Here is a 17,181-nt window from a genome sequence, read left to right as displayed (position 1 = left end):
GAACACCTCCGCAGTTACAGCATCTGGGAACTATTTTCTCACCCAGATTAAGTCTGCTTCTACACACATTAGAGAGGTGAGACTTTCCGCAGAAACGACATCGTGGATCATGTTGACAGCTCCAGGATTTATGCCCCCATCTGCAGCATTTCAGGCATATTATGGGCTCTTCCACATACTTTGCTACATGCCTGTAGCCAGCCCCGGTGATGAACACTTTCTCGGGAACTTCACCTCTCACTAGAGCCACCACCTGACTCCTAGCTTCATCTTTAATAAGGTGACGCTTGGCCCACACAAATCGTTGGTCGTCGAGGTCTACGGGGTCTAGAATCTGAGGGTATTTGTAGATAATTACCTTCGTCAGCTTCTCGTTCCCCTCCGGTATTTCCATAACAATTCCATCATATCCTTGCTGGGTAAGATACTCCACTGCCTCCATAGAACCTACCGTTAAGTATGGTCTGTTTACACCTTCCTTCAGCAGGGGCTCGAACTTGCGGCGTTCTCTTCCAAGTCTGACTGTCCACAGCAGCTTCTGATGATAGGCCAGCGTTCATGAGGCAGGGAAGAGAAGCCTCCATCTCCGCTGACCCTCACCTTCCTGACATCGTTCCGTCCGTTCGTCGTCAACAGTCTCGGCGTCGTTCTTCATTCTTTTGTCGTTTCCGTTAAGTGTACCATTACTGTCAACACTACGCCTTGCCTCCTGTCTTCTTCGTTTCTTCTGTTGCCTTGTTAGAACGTCTTGATACTCACCCTCCTCGACTGACTGGCTGCTTTCTGAGTCCATGTTAATATTGCCGTGGGAAGTAGCCAGTTCTTCTGGTGACTGAGTCTCCATCTCAGTACCCAGCATGATGGGGAGGGGGGGGGGGGGTACGGCGATTGATACGAGTCAGTCTCCTTATGTGTAGACTGAGCTAAACACCAACACTAATTTCACCCCTAGTTGCGGAGCAGGTATCTTGACCCGACCGCGTCCCACAGGTAAGACTGAACTAGGCATCGAAATTATATGCGCAAGTATTTTATAAATCATTTGCATAGCAATAATCATCTTGAAAAAGATATTTATATATGATTTTTTTTTTTACTTTTTAATAACAAAACAATGCAGACGTGATTTTTTCTACAAACATTGTTAACAATGAATGAGAAGAAAATACTAGTATTTTTAGTAAAAATTTTTTTGTCCTCCAAAAATATATTTATCATATACACCTCTGCTCCCAAACAAGCAGGTTAAGTAGGTATAGAAATTAAAGACGCTAGTATCTTGCAAAACATTTGCAGAACAATGCTCGTTTTCACAATAAATATTCACAAATGTAATATTAGCTTCAAGGAAAGGATGCGGACAACAGGTCACTTCGGTGGCTCCCACTTCATACGTTTTTATGTAACGCTGAGGTTCAGGTGAATGTTGCCACAGTTGACTTGTGTATTGGATGAGTCACTGGGTAAGATTCACCTGGACTAACTCTAACTCTACTGGGAAAACTTATTGTATTGTGGCATTGTGTTCCTTAACAGTTTGATATTTTTTATCTTTGAGAAATGATTAGCAAATTAGTGGTTGACGGTATAGGTAGTGCTGGCTTATGTTGGATAATAATTTTGTTGTATTTGTTTTTGGCTTCAGATACGATTATGTTAGAATTGTCTAAAGAGCATGTTACGGCCACAATGGGTTGCAACCGGGTTCTTTTCTGGTAGTACTAAAGTTCTGGTATCCAGCCCCAAGTTAGTAGTGGCTTTCAAGGAGTGAGCTCGGTAATGCAAGTAAAACAAAAAGGGGGGTTGTATTGAATACTACACTTCATAAAATGTCGATATATTTACATATGATAACTTTTCCCATCACCTCTAAAATAATCCTAACAAAAGTATTAGTACACGTAATATGTACAAAAGTGTTTCATGGAACACTAAGCGCTCTTCGATGCTGGCGATGCAGTCTTGTAAGCTACCGTATTTCTTCATCCGTAGTACTAACCTCAGCAGGTACCGGGAAACTACGATGAGTCTACCGTGGCTACGGGCCAGTCAAACCACAGTCTCCTCGTGAAGGCCCACAATCACAGTCCAGCCTGGTGCTGGCAGACACCATCAGCCTCTCATTGCTGGGCCACTTCACGTGCAAATACTAGGGTAGCGAGCCCTAGGCAGGAGCTTCGTGCAACTCGCTGGTTACTCTCCTCTTCAGCACCTTAGTCGTCTCTTCTATTAACCAGCCCCGGGTACAGCAAATCCCGTCACTGCCACTCCACAGGCAGACAGTAGAGCACTTCACACTTCTTTTCCGGCGGCGACTCACTGCTTCCGTAGAGCAGACTGGTGTAGAGACCTTGGCTGCCCTGGGTAGACTGACTGTCCTTGTATCACAGCAGCCCTACGTCGAGTCTGTGGATATAGACACGTCATCAGTACACTGGGACACTAGGAAACAACACTTACGTACACTGACATAGACATACAACTCTTTCTTCAATAGATGGCGGTGATTTTCTAAGCACCACCTCACTAGAGGTCAGGACCAGCTACCTCACGAGCTGACTAGGACAGAAATCTAGCGCCTCTTGCCAGTATATTCCTGTCACCACTAGATGGCGTCGTCTCGTTAGCAGTGTCCCCCGGGGAGACTTCTCCTGTCACGCTGGGTGCAGTCGCACCTCCACAGATCTCCAGTATCATCTAATGATACTGGTGATGGCTCAAAAGGGCCACCATGTACGGGCTATTCATGCCCGTACCACCTTTTGGGTGGCTTCATTTTCATCTTAACACATTCACAAGGGAGACATCTCCCGTCATGCAGGGTGCATTCGCAACTCCACAGATCTCCAGTATCAGCTCTTGATACTGGTAATGGCTTAAAATGGCCACCACTTATGGGCTATTTATGTCCATCTTCATCTTCGAATAGACAACCACGGGAGACATCTCCCGTCACGCTGGGTGCAGTCGCACCTCCACAGATCTCAAGTATCAGCTCTTGATACTGGAATTGGCTCAAAAGGGCCACCACTTACGGGCTATTCATGCCCGTGCCACCTCTTGGGTGGCTTAATCTTCATCAATCATGGCGTCGTCCATGTTGAGGGGGTTTCGGGAGCGGACTCACAGATGGCATTGACGTCGCTACTCCGTGCTCTGACGATGGTCTGGGGTTTGTAACAGCAGAACGTAGTTAAACATGACACAATAATTGTAGGGAATCACTTACAATTAATGTGTCAAGTTTGGAAATATTAGTGTAAGAAGTTAGGCAAATAGTATGAGCTGACGGGTAGAGGCCCAGTTGTTTATACGGACTCACTACTCACAATATAAGTCATCATCATCGTTTTAATATATGCTATTTTTAATACATGCTATTGTGATAGCTGAGAGTCATAGGCATGATTTCAGTTGACATTTTTGTTTGATAATCTTTTTTGACCATTTTTGAAAATTTTTGACACATAATTCAATGTTTTTTTTCTCCATTCCTATTTATGCTACGATGCTGAGACTTGGACCAAATGAAACCCTTTTCATATACAACTTGTCAAAAAAGTTTGATTGAAATTGAACGAGTTTTCATTTTTTGCATATTTTGTGAATAACGCCCCCTTAAGTGATGCTGAGGTTCAGGTGAATGTTGCCACGATTGACTTGTGTATTGGATGAGTCACGGGGTAAGATTCACTTGGACTATTTGTGTCTAACTCTCGTGGAAGAAACTTGTTGCATTTTAATGACAAAAAAATGAAGAAGCTTTTTTTCTAGAAAAATAGTTAAAAATAACAATAAAATAACATTTAGTGTGGTGAGATAATGTTTAAAATTAATTATAAGGAGTAAAAGCAGTCTTATTTAAAATGTCGCTGATTTTTTTTATTTAAACAGTTTTTTAGTTTATAAAATAAATATATTCAGTGTTCAACTGTCCTATGTAATTTTCTCTGGTAGATGTTTACATGACGTCATCACCGGGTAAATTACACCGTATAGCTGAACGTCTTCACTGCAGACAATAAAAAACACCATAGAAAGAAAGAAATTCCAAGTGACGTTTAGTGTCAGCAGCTGCCTGAGTGAGTCGCCTTCATTAGATACGCAGGCAGCCTCCCAAGTAATTTGGGAACTAGGCATCGAAATTATATGTGCAAATATATTAGGAATCATTTGCATAGCAATAATCATCTTGAAGAAAATATATATATATATATATATATATATATATATATATATATATATATATATATATATATATATATATATATATATATATATATATATATATATATATATATGTCGTACCTAGTAGCCAGAATGCACTTCTCAGCCTACTATGCAAGGCCCAATTTGCCTAATAAGCCAAGTTTTCCTGAATTAATACATTTTCTCTAACTTTTTTCTTATGAAATGATAAAGCTACCCATTTCATTATGTATGAGGTCAATTTTTTTTTGTTGGAGTTAAAATTAACGTAGATACATGACCGAACCTAACCAACCCTACCTAACCTAACCTAACCTATCTTTATAAGTTAGGTTAGGTTAGGTAGCCAAAAAAGTTAGGTTAGGTTAGGTTAGGTAGGTTAGGTCGTCGAAAAACAATTAATTCATGAAAACTTGGCTTATTAGGCAAATCGGGCCTTGCATAGTAGGCTGAGAAGTGCGTTCTGGCTACTAGGTACGACATATATATATATATATATATATATATATATATATATATATATATATATATATATATATATATATATATATATATATATATATATATATATATATATATATATATATACATATATGACAATGTCAGACCATGGAGGAAAAATGAAACAGGAAATTTCCTTAAGTACTTTCGTATATTAAATACATCTTCAGAAGGTCCTTCTGAAGATGACCTTCTGAAGATGTATTTAATATACGAAAGTACTTAAGGAAATTTCCTGTTTCATTTTTCCTCCGTGGTCTGACATTGTCACATTCTTAATCACTTGTTTATTTTCGTGATATACACACATATATACATATATATATATATATATATATATATATATATATATATATATATATATATATATATATATATATATATATATATATATATATATATATATATCAATTTTTTTTTTACTTGTTAATAATAAAGCAATGCAGACGCGATTTTTTCTAGAAACATTGTTAACAATGAACTTGTTAACCTGTTAACAAGCAGTTTAAGTAGGTATAGAAATTAAAGACACTAGTATCTTGCAAAACATTTGCAGAACAATGCTTGTTTTCACAATAAATATTCACAAATGTAATATTAGCTTCAAGGAAAGGATGCGGACAACAGGTCACTTCGGTGGCTCCCACTTCATACGTTTTTATGTGACGCTGAGGTTGAGGTGAATGTTGTCACAGTTGACTTGTGTATTGGATGAGTCACTGGGTAAGATTCACCTGGACTAACTCTGTCTAACTCTACTGGGAAAACTTATTGTATTGTGCCGTTGTGTTCCTTAACAATTTTTATATACTTTATAAAAAGTTCAGAGGTATGCCACTAAGCTAGTCCCAGAACAAAGAGGCATAGTTCCCAGAACAATGAGGCATGAGCTGTGTGAACTGCACCTCACGTCGCTGGAAGACAGAGGAGATAGGGGAGACATAAAAAATAAATAAATAAATAAAATAAAATGTTTATTTAGGTAAGGTACATACATACAATAAATTTTTACAAAGAATGGTTGACTTATAGGTAGAGCTAGTACATACAATGCCTAAAGCCACTATTACGCAAAGCGTTTCGGGCATGATAAACTTAAATGACAAGCTTAATACTAATTGAGCATAATGAGTAGAATGAAAACAAGAAATGAAAACATAGATGAAAAAGCAGCACACAAATACAATTATGTCGACAAACAGCGCTCTTTAAAAAAAACAGACATTGGTTGACAATAGAAGGGTATGGTAGGTTACAGGGAATTTATTAGGTATAGCTTCGTTTTTAACTTAAACTGGTTGAGAGAGGTACAGTCTTTAACATGGTTGGGAAGGTCATTCCACATTCTGGGCCCCTTGATTTGTAGAGCATTTCTAGTTTGATTAAGTCGTACTCTAGGAATATCAAAACTGTATTTATTTCTGGTGTGGTGCTCATGGGTTCTGTTACATCCTTCTATGAAGCTTTTGAGATCAGGATTGGCATTATAGTTTAGCGTTTTATATATGTATAATACACATGAGAGAATGTGCAGTGACTTAATGTCTAACATATTCAGAGATTTGAGTAGGGGTACCGAGTGATGCCTGGGGCTAGAGTTGGATATTGTCCTAATAGCAGCTTTGTGTTGAGTAATTAGAGGACGTAAGTGATTTTGGGTAGTAGAGCCCCAAGCACAAATACCATAGTTGAGATATGGATAGATAAGGGAGTAATAGAGAGTCACCAGGGCAGGGCGTGGTACATAATATCTGATCTTAGAAAGAATGCTCACAGTTTTTGAAACTTTTTTTGATATATTTAGAATGCGGCCCTGGAAATTCAGCTTGTGGTCAATGAGAATGCCAAGGAATTTGCCATCTAATTTGTTACAAATTTGGGTATTGTTTATTTTGAGATTTATTTGATTAGAGGATTTATTGCCAAACAGAATATAGAAAGTTTTGTCAATGTTAAGGGTGAGTTTGTTGGCAGTTAGCCAAAGATGGACTTTATTTAGCTCAGTATTTACTGTGGCATTTAGAGCAAGGGGGTCAGGACTGGAGTAAATGAAGGTTGTGTCGTCAGCAAATAGAATTGGTTTGAGGTGTTGGGAGGCATTTGGAAGGTCATTAATGTAGATGAGAAAGAGGAGAGGGCCAAGTATGCTGCCCTGAGGAACACCAATGTTGATGGGTAGGGTGGGAGAAATTGTATTATTCACAGAAACATATTGGAGCCTGTCAGTAAGGTAGGATTTGAGGTATTGTAGGGAGTGTCCTCTGACTCCATAATGATGTAATTTAAGAAGAAGGTTTTGGTGGTTGACAGTATCAAAAGCTTTACGCAGGTCCACAAATAACCCAACAGGGAACTCATTTTTATCAAGAGCTGTATGAATCGAGTTAAGCATACTAATAAGTGCATCGTTAGTGCTTTTTTTGGGGTCTGAAGCCATATTGGCAAGGGCTAAGTATATTGAGTTTGGCTAGATATGAGTAAAGCTGCTTATAAATTAGTTTTTCAAAAATTTTTGACAAGTTTGGCAGGATTGATATAGGTCTGTAGTTGTTAACATCTGTGAGATCACCACATTTGTGGACAGGCGTTACTCTCACTTTTTTTAGAATATCTGGAAAGGTTTGGAGTTCAAGTGACTTGTTGAAGAGCAAAGCAATAGCCGGGGCTAAAGATCTGGAGGCTTTTTTGTAAATTAAAGTTGGTATCTCCTCAAGGGCACCAGACTTGGTTTTAAGGGAAAGGATTATCTCATTGACGTCAGTGGAATTAATAGGCATTAGGTACAGAGACTGTGGATAGTTACCTGTAAGATAGTCCTTAATGTCAGTACTGGAAGATGGAATATCATTTGCAAGGGATGAACCAATGGAAGAGAAGAACCTATTGAACTCAATAGCAGAATCAGAGGCTGAAAGCTGACCATCGTTATTAGACAGTAGAGTCGGTTTGTTATTTAAAGACTTCTTTGATCCCAATATTTGTGAAATTGTACTCCAAGTTTGTTTAATGTTGCTCTTTATTTGGGTAAATTTATCTTCGTAGTTTTAGTTTTGGCTCGTCTAATTATCTTAGACAGCAATAATGAGTAATTCTTTGAGAATTCTTTGGAGACAATTCCAAACCTACACTTCTTCTCAAGGTCATGTTTTTTATTAATAGATTTAAGTATTCCCTTTGTAAGCCAGGGATTGTTGAGCCTTTTGGTTGTGACTTGTTTTGTAAGCATAGGACAGTGGGTATTATAAAGGCTAAGAGTTTTTTGAAGAAAAGATTGCACTGCTAGGTTGATGTCCTCTATGTTACCTAACTCGGACTCCCAGTTGACATTATCAGCAGCAGTTATAAAATTGTATATAGCAGTTTCATTGTGCAGTCTAAAACGTATCTCTCTTGACTCAAGAGGTGGTTTGCTAATGTTAGTTAAGAGAAATGTGGGGTAATGGTCTGTAGTGCTATCGGTGATTATACCTGATGTAAGCGGAGAGGTTATGTTTGTCCAGATGTGATCTAGAGTCGTGGCAGTGCTATCGGTGTTTCTAGTAGGTCTAGTGATTAAGGGTATGAGGAAGCAGGAATTCATACAGTTGAGGAAGCTAACAGCAGTAGGGTGTTCTGGCTCGCAGAGGTCAATATTAAAGTCCCCTGCGATAATTAGGTGGTTTTTGTTCAGTCTGTTATCAAGTATTAGATTTCTAAGGTTTGAGTTGAATTCGGACACATCAATGTTAGGAATTCTATAAACTGCACCCACAGACAGGACAGACTCGGTACCTTTGACTCTGAAGCTGGCGAAGATATACTCCCCATAGCAGTCTCTAGTTATAATTTCTTTTAAGCATGTTAGTTCTTGGTGGTAGTAAAGAGCAATGCCACCACCTCTCTGAAGTTGACGACAGTTGTGAATTGCCGAGTAGTTAGGCATGTTAAAGAGTTGAGTAGTATCCTCTTTCAACCATGTTTCAGTAAGTATAATAAAAGAGAATTTGTTGTCAATAGTTTCAATCAAGGCACTAACATCATCGAAGTGTTTACCTAGGGATCTAACGTTCAAGTTGATTACAGAGATATTGTGATTATGAGTTAATACATTGTTTACATCATGTGCTGCAAAATATCTGCAATTTAGATCATTAAAATGATTATTGTCATAGATAGTGGATAAGAGGTTAAGTTCTGGGTCTATACTTGTCTGCATAAAAAAACCTGATTGCAGGAAAAACAAGGAAAGAAAGGCAAATTACAAGGTAGAAATAAGCTATAAAATAGGGAAAAATATGTACACAATACTGTACAAAACAAACACAAAATGAATAAAAAAAAAAGTTAGCTTGCAAGGGGCTTACAGGGGTACAATGGAGTAAGGGAGTATGGCTAGTCTAGGCAACCTAGGTAATAAATGTGATTAAAGAAAAAACATATAAACATGGACTATACAAAACACAAGATATAGAAATACAAAACGAAAATATAAACAAGACTAAGCAATACAAAAACAAATTGAGCAAAAATGAAAAATGAGGTAGATTGCTTACAAGTACTCTCAGGTACACTGTAAGTAACAATTTGCAATTTGAGATGCAGGCAAAGCCAGGGGTACAATGGAGTAATGGAGCATGGCGAGGCTAGGCAACCTAGGTAATAAATGAAATCAAAGAAAAGTTGAATAATAAACATAGGCAAATTTAAGCTAATGATTATTAACTATAAATAGTTCAGTTATGACTGTATAATTAATAAGACCTGAAGAACTATTAATGCACTCAATTAAATAATTTCAGTAAATGACTAGTTAAGAGTAAGTTAAAAATTAAGTCAGAAAATGAAACAAGGAGACTTAGGATACCTAGCCCCACTAGTTGACAGGGGGTTAATTAAGTTAATTCACTGGGAGTGATAATAAGGTGAGACAAACCACATTGGGAGAGGAAAGTGTTGAGGTTCTCTTCTTTAGTAATTGTAAACATTTTGCCCTCTGCGGTTTTTCTCACCTTTATCAGTCCATCTCTAACGAAGCACTGATGAATCGCATCTGGGTTTTTTTGACGGATTTGACACAGGCGGTAGATGAGTTGCTGTCTGTTCCTAGTCAAGCACTCGTTGATGTATAATCCCTTCCGTTGGGATGCAGCTGTCCGGACTAGATGGGATTTCGTGAACTGGGAAGACAGCTTCAGGCGAATTTTCCGTTGGTTTTGACCTGATGGATTCTTTTTGCCTACTCTGTAGGCAGCAATAACGTCAGTTTTGTTTAGAATGAGCTGCAATTTGTTTTTTAAGAGATCCTGAGCTATTTCGACACAATTTTCACCTTCATGTTCCACAAGTTATGATCACCACATACAAAATTCTCAGGGGAATTGATAGGATGGACAAGGATGGATTATTTAACACGGGCGGAACACGCACAAAGGGACACAGGTGGAAGCTGAGTACCCAAATGAGCCACAGAGACATTGGAAAGAATGTTTTCAGTGTCAGAGTAGTTAGCAAATGGAATGCACTAGGAAGTGCATTCTATTGGTATCTATAGAGATATTGGTATCTCTTTAAATAAGGGTGCAAACACTGCTGCTAAGGAAGCTATCTGCACTTGTCCCATCTCTCATAAAGGTATTCCTTATTCCGACTTTTACCTAGTTATTCATTCCTCCATCCTTGCCCATTGGCAAGGTTGTTTGGTCTTCTGTTACTGGTAACAAACTGCGTACTCTAAAGAGTAGTGTGTCCCTGTGGCCTTCCTCCTACCACCGTAACCGGCGATGGGAAACGGCTCTGGCAAGGTTTGCATATTGGCCATACACACTCAACTCACGGGCACTTAATGGAGCGCCGCCCTGCTCCTTATTGTCCCTCTTACAGTTGTACATATCTTTGTTGAATCTCCTGACTTCCAGGACGAGTGTCTCTTGCTTTCCGACCATCCCTCACGGTCACTTATCCCTCGATAGAATTCTTGATGAATCGGATACTTTTGATATTGTTCACCTTATTTATTTATTTATTTAGTTATTTATTTATTTATATACAAGAAGGTACATTGGGTTAGAGAGAATACATAGCATAGTATTTGCAATCTTGTGAAGCCACTAGTACACGCAGCGTTTCGGGCAGGTCCTTAATCTAACAGATAATTTTAAGTAGGTAAATTCTAGCAGAATTAATAAAATGATAACAGATACATTGCAAGAAAAAAATGAGATGAGAGAGAATAGTAAGTATATTAAAGCACATTGGTATATTAAAGCTCTGGTTGATTACATTGACAACTTGATTGGTAATTTAAACAAGATTAACAGACACCGTACAGCAGATAGATAGCACATATAAGAAGACAGCAACGATCACAATGGTAAAGATATTCGGATTGGGTACATAAAGATAGAGAGATTGGGTAGCAATAGATACAGTGCAATTTTAAAGCAACAAGGTAAAAAAAACTATGCAGATGAGATTAGGTACTTTTTAGTTTTGTTTTTGAATGACGCATAAGTTGGACAGCTTTTCAATTCATTAGGGAGTGAGTTCCATAGACTGGGGCCCTTTATTTGCATAGAGCGTTTACACAGATTAAGTTTGACTCTGGGGATATCAAAGAGATATTCATTTCTGGTGAGATATTTATTCCTTATGCGTTTCTGTTCTCATATTGGCATCCTCAGTGATATTTAGTGCCCACTGATTATTCCGCACATTTGACGTTGCTACACAGCCTTCCTGGCTTGGTGCCTTCTTTGATAATTACTTACTTACATAGGCATCCACTTCGTACTCCAGTCATCGCACACCAGTTTTGAATCCTACGCTATACCTAAGAGTGCACGGAGGCACTTTGCACACCCCCGATCCAGCACCTCAAGGCACTCTGCGCCGTGCGGAGGTTAAGGATAAAAATGTACCTTAAATGTCTTGTAAATGTCTGTAAATGTCTTGTACACAACAATTAATGATAAAAATGTCGTGTCTTGCACATAACCGTTAAGGATAAAAATGAAAGTAAATCCTTCAATTAAAACAAATATATTTCATGTAATTAACATTGGTTATTTCTGTGTAACAACAATATATTATTATATATATTATACATTATACATGGACAGCCATGATGTTTGTACAGCATATTTGCCCGTACAGTACAGCATTTGCCTGAAACGCTACACGTACTAGTGCCTGTACAAGAATGAAACAACTCTTGAATATATCTATATATATATATATATATATATATATATATATATATATATATATATATATATATATATATATATATATATATATATATTTATATATATATATATAGATATATATATATATATATATATATATATATATATATATATATATATATATATATACATATATATATGTATATATATATATATATATATATATATATATATATATATATATATATATATATATATATTGTGTGTGTGTGTGTGTGTGTGTGTGTGTGTGTGTGTGTGTGTGTGTGTGTGTGTGTGTGTGTGTGTGTGTGTGTGTGTGTGTGTGTGTGTGAGACCTTCTCACACACACACACACACACACACACACACACACACACACACACACACACACACACACACACACACACACACACACACATACATCTAAGTCATGTACAAAAAGAACATTGCATCAGACCATATATGAAAATTTTCAAACAAGTTTGTGTATAAAAATAGATACAAATGTTAGAGTGAATAACAAAATATCAGTTTATTACAAATACAATAAATATATGAATGCATACAGATATATTTTTAATTGTTAAAATTATTTCACTAGGAAAAAACTAATACAGAATCGCAAGGAAATGTAATGTTTAGGGGAACGCTCTAATTGAAATAAACTATAGCTCATGGAAGGGATAGGAGAGGGGCTAGGATGGGGACTGGGATAAGAGGATGGCATTAATAATGGTGCCCAGCTGCATCACCCAACCACCTGGCCCAATCACTATGGCCAACCACCTGGCCCAATCACTATGGCCAACCACCTGGCCCAACCACCAGGACCAACTGCCTGGCCCAACCACATAGCTCAACCACCTAGTCAAAATGCTTGGTCCAATCAGCTGGTCCAAATGCCTGGTTCAACTATTTCGCGTGCACACAGAGTACAATGGTGTACCTCTGTACAGTACACCCTTTAACACTTCCACTGTGAGAAAGTGCACATGTGCCGTGGGAGGCCATAGGCATGAGTGCATGTGCCATGGGAGGCCAGAGGCACGAGTGCATGTGCCTGGGGAGGCCAGAGTGCGTGTGCCTTGGGAAGCCAGAGGCAAGAGTGTGTGTGCCTGGGGAGGCCAGAGGTATGAGTGCGTGTGCAGTGGGAGGCCAGAGGCATGAGTGCGTGTGCCTGGGAAGGCCAGAGTCATGAGTGCGTGTGCCTGGGGAGGCCAGAGTCATGAGTGCGTGTGCCTGGGGAGGCCAGAGTCATGAGTGCGTGTGCCTGGGGAGGCCAGAGTCATGAGTGCGTGTGCCTGGGGAGGCCAGAGTCATGAGTGCGTGTGCCTGGGGAGGCCAGAGTCATGAGTGCGTGTGCCTGGGGAGGCCAGAGTCATGAGTGCGTGTGCCTGGGGAGGCCAGAGGCAAGAGTTTCTCCCATCATATTGCTCCAAAAATGTTCTCATAATGTATCATACTATTGCGATTTCAGTTAGCCTTCCACTGTTATAATATTCCTAACACCCTCCACCACTTATAATTACAAAAATGTTAAAAACTAATTTTTGTGCTTTTTTAAAAGGAAACATTAAAATTAAAATGGAAACCATCAAGAAAATTGTCCTTACCATATGAATACCCGCCAAATGGTAAAATGCCAAGATATTACAGGATAATGGACTTCAGGGCTTCCTATCTCCATCGAGGCAACTGGAGTTGGAGACCCCACAGGTAAACTCAGGTAAGAATTGGGAGTAATAGTGTAATTAATATTAATCAGTCTCATCAATAAGAACAATTGATGTTCATATTGATAAGAACAATTGATGTTCTTATTGATGTTGACCCTTACATAAGGAGTTTGTTTTCTTTGGTCATGACATTAGAATATGTAGAAGATGGTAAAGTAAACAGAATTAACAAGGACACAATTAATCAATGTTACCAAGGCCAGAAATTAATATTAATACATTTCATGTTTCCTCAAGCACTCTAACACTTCCTTCTTCCATTTCTTTTATAGTCTTATTCCACTCCTCCCTTACTAATTACTGCTCACCTATTTCATATACAATCACATTATTTTTTAAATAATTATGTATAACAAGGAGAATTTTCCGCCTTTTTGAGACTATTTTAGCTGCAGATGTGTCTGCTGTTGTTGGCTGCAAAAGAAATTATAAACAGATTTAAAATGTTCACGTTAATTCGCTAAAGTGTTCTCAATATATGTTTATAACTATCTCGTTAAAATTATTCTCGGTATTTTGTAACATTCCCTTATTGGCATCAAAGTAAACTACGACATAACAAATACTGTAATGCCAAATGGCACTATTGGCAGCGGAAGGATTAACCACTGCACTGCACCAAATGACAAATGCTGTTTTGAGAGTTGTCTCTTTTTTTTAATTAGGCTATATTTAAATGTTTTTAAATGTTTTCATCACTCTTTGTGTTTTAAAATGAAAATAGTTGACTTTGGGAACATTTTGACATTAACTTTACCTGAACAATTATAAAAACAACAAAAATATGTCCTTAACAATTGCACTATCAAGTTTTTGCCAAAAACAGGTGCGCAGTGCAAGGGTTAAAGAGTCTGAATTAGAATCACGTTATGCTGCAATATGACATTGCTTTGGTGTTATACGGTATACAGTTAAAATTGTATAATTGTTTTAATTGTGATGATTCAATTAATTCGGGTTTATGTCATACATGGTGCTCATGGACATTGGTGCACACATCTTTCATGTTTACAGAAAATAATTTTAATGAAGATTCTCATCTACATTAATGACCTTCCAAATGCCTCTCAACACCTCAAATCAATAGTATTTGTTGATGACACAGCAAATACACGTTCTCCAGTCCTAATCCTCTGATTCTGAATGACACAATGAATGCTGAACTAAATTAAGTACATCTTTGGCTAGCTGCAAACAAACTCAACCTTAACATTGATAAAAAGTTCTATATTTTGTATGGTAATAAATCCTCTGATCAGATTAATTTAAGAATTACCAATACTCAAATTAGTAACTAAGTAGATGGTAAATTTCTTGATATTCTCATTGATAAGCTGAATTTCCAGGGCCACATTTAAAATACAGTTAAAAAAGTTTTTAAACCAGTTGGAATTCTTTCTAAAAACATATTATGTACCTCCAACCTGTCCTTTTACAAATTACATCTGAATCTGGCCGTTTGCCCGTATGGCCGAAAATGGATGTAATTTGAAAATGAAAAAATATTGAAAATAAATTTTGGATTTTTTTGTTTCCAAAACAGTAAGTTATCGGTCCTGTGGTAGGTTAGGGGGAGGCAGGAAATTCTCCTAAAATTTTAAAACGTCATGAAAAACGGTAATTGAAAGTTTACTTTCCTAACCTTACTGAGTAAGCCAGAGGACTCAAACAGAAAATGGGACAGTACATCACTTTTGTGAGCCAATTTCATTTCAAATTATGTCCATTTTTGGCCAAAAAGTGCATACGAGCAAAAAGCGAAGTTATTTTTAAGAGGACGGGTTGGTGCCTTGCCCTACTCTAGTAGCACTCTATTACTCTCTCATCTATTCTTATCTCAGTTATGGTATCTGTGCTTGGAGTTTTTCTACCCAAAATTATCTACGTCCTTTAATTACTTAACACAAATCTATTAGAACAATAACAATAGTATTAAGTCACTGCATATCCTCTCAAGTGTACTCTATATATATAAAACTGAACTGTATTGCCAAACCTGACCTTAAACGCTTCCTAGAAGATTGTAACAGACCCCATGGGCACCACATTAGAAACAAATATCTACTGTATTTGATATTCCAGGAGTGCGACTTAACCAAACTAGAAATGCTCTGCAAATCAAGGGACCCAGAATATCGAAAGACCTTCCCAATCATGTAAAAAACTGCCTCTCTCTCTCAAAATGTTTAAGAGAAAAACTAAGTACTACCTAATCAACTCTATGTAACAAACCTTACCTCCTTAATGGCAACCCATGTCTTGCTATTATCAAACAATACTGATTATTGATCAACCTGTATTACTGCAGATATCTTCCATGTATAAACTTGTGTGGGATATTTGGGGCTTGAATCTGATTATTTAAATATTGATGTAGTAAATTAAATTACGAAGGACCACCCGCTTTTAAAGTAAAGAGGGAAACAGAATTTCTGATCATTAGATAATTCCTAGATGAAACCAGTGACTATGGATAAAACTAGAAAGTATGATCATAATAATAATTAATGGGCTGTATTATTAAATGAAACAAACCTCAAACACCTACATTGGGGGGTTATTACTGGAGGTAAGTACGTCCAGGAATTAGTGTGGTTCGTTCACTAATTCAATTAATAATAATCTAATCCTATAAGATAATATTGAAACTGATATCATTAACATAAAGAGGAATATAAAATATGAACATAATAATGAGTTACAGTAAACCACACATTAATCTCAAAGTATTCTGCACAAAAAAAATTGCAATAGAATGGTAAAAGGAAATAAATCTTAGCTTAATGAAGATTCCTTTAGAAAGCCATAGAAGTCCTCTTATTCTCCAGACTCGGTACACTGACGAGTGGAACGGGTTAACATGGGGAAGGCAGCATGAGGAATTCTTCTCTCGTGCTGCAAGATAAATAATTTTCAGTAGCAGTTGATTTAACTACTCAATTTATATTCAAGAATATTAAGATTTACAGGTGACAAATTTTAATCACCTGTTATTAGGTGTTATCGCGCGTCTTAACGGACAATCACCCTGCTACTATCAAACTTCTACCTGATGCATCACATAAAAGAATACTTAGCTGTGGGCACTGTATAAGTATTAAGATTGCCGTGTTTCGCATCTCAGGCTCCGGCTAGGCCTATCCTGAATAGTGATGCGTTCCGCTGGCTGGTCACGTGTCGTCAGGAACCAAGTCAAAGGGCTCCTTATTTGACACCAGCACTAGCTGAAGATACTATCTGCAAGGTTATTCACGCCTCACAGTGGCGACTTTCATCTGAGGATGGATAACACCTGCCCTATTTGCTGGGCAATGGCGTCTTCTTATGAGTACGGTAAGCGCAGGTCTGCCTCTCTTTGGCTCCACACGTGTACTGAGGATGGCGTCCCTCTACCCACGCCGAGCCCGCGTTCATAGAACAAATTATTGTCTCGAACATTAATATTTCTCGCATTTGCGCTTGAAACGTTAAAGACTGGACGGGTTTATTATTTACAGGAACAAAATATTATTATTTACCAATTTAAGAATAGTAAATATATAAGGGAGAGG

Source organism: Procambarus clarkii, unplaced genomic scaffold, assembly GCF_040958095.1.
Source record: "Procambarus clarkii isolate CNS0578487 unplaced genomic scaffold, FALCON_Pclarkii_2.0 HiC_scaffold_103, whole genome shotgun sequence".
Classification (NCBI taxonomy): Eukaryota; Metazoa; Arthropoda; class Malacostraca; order Decapoda; family Cambaridae; genus Procambarus; species Procambarus clarkii.
Note: the sequence above shows the minus strand (reverse complement) of the source record.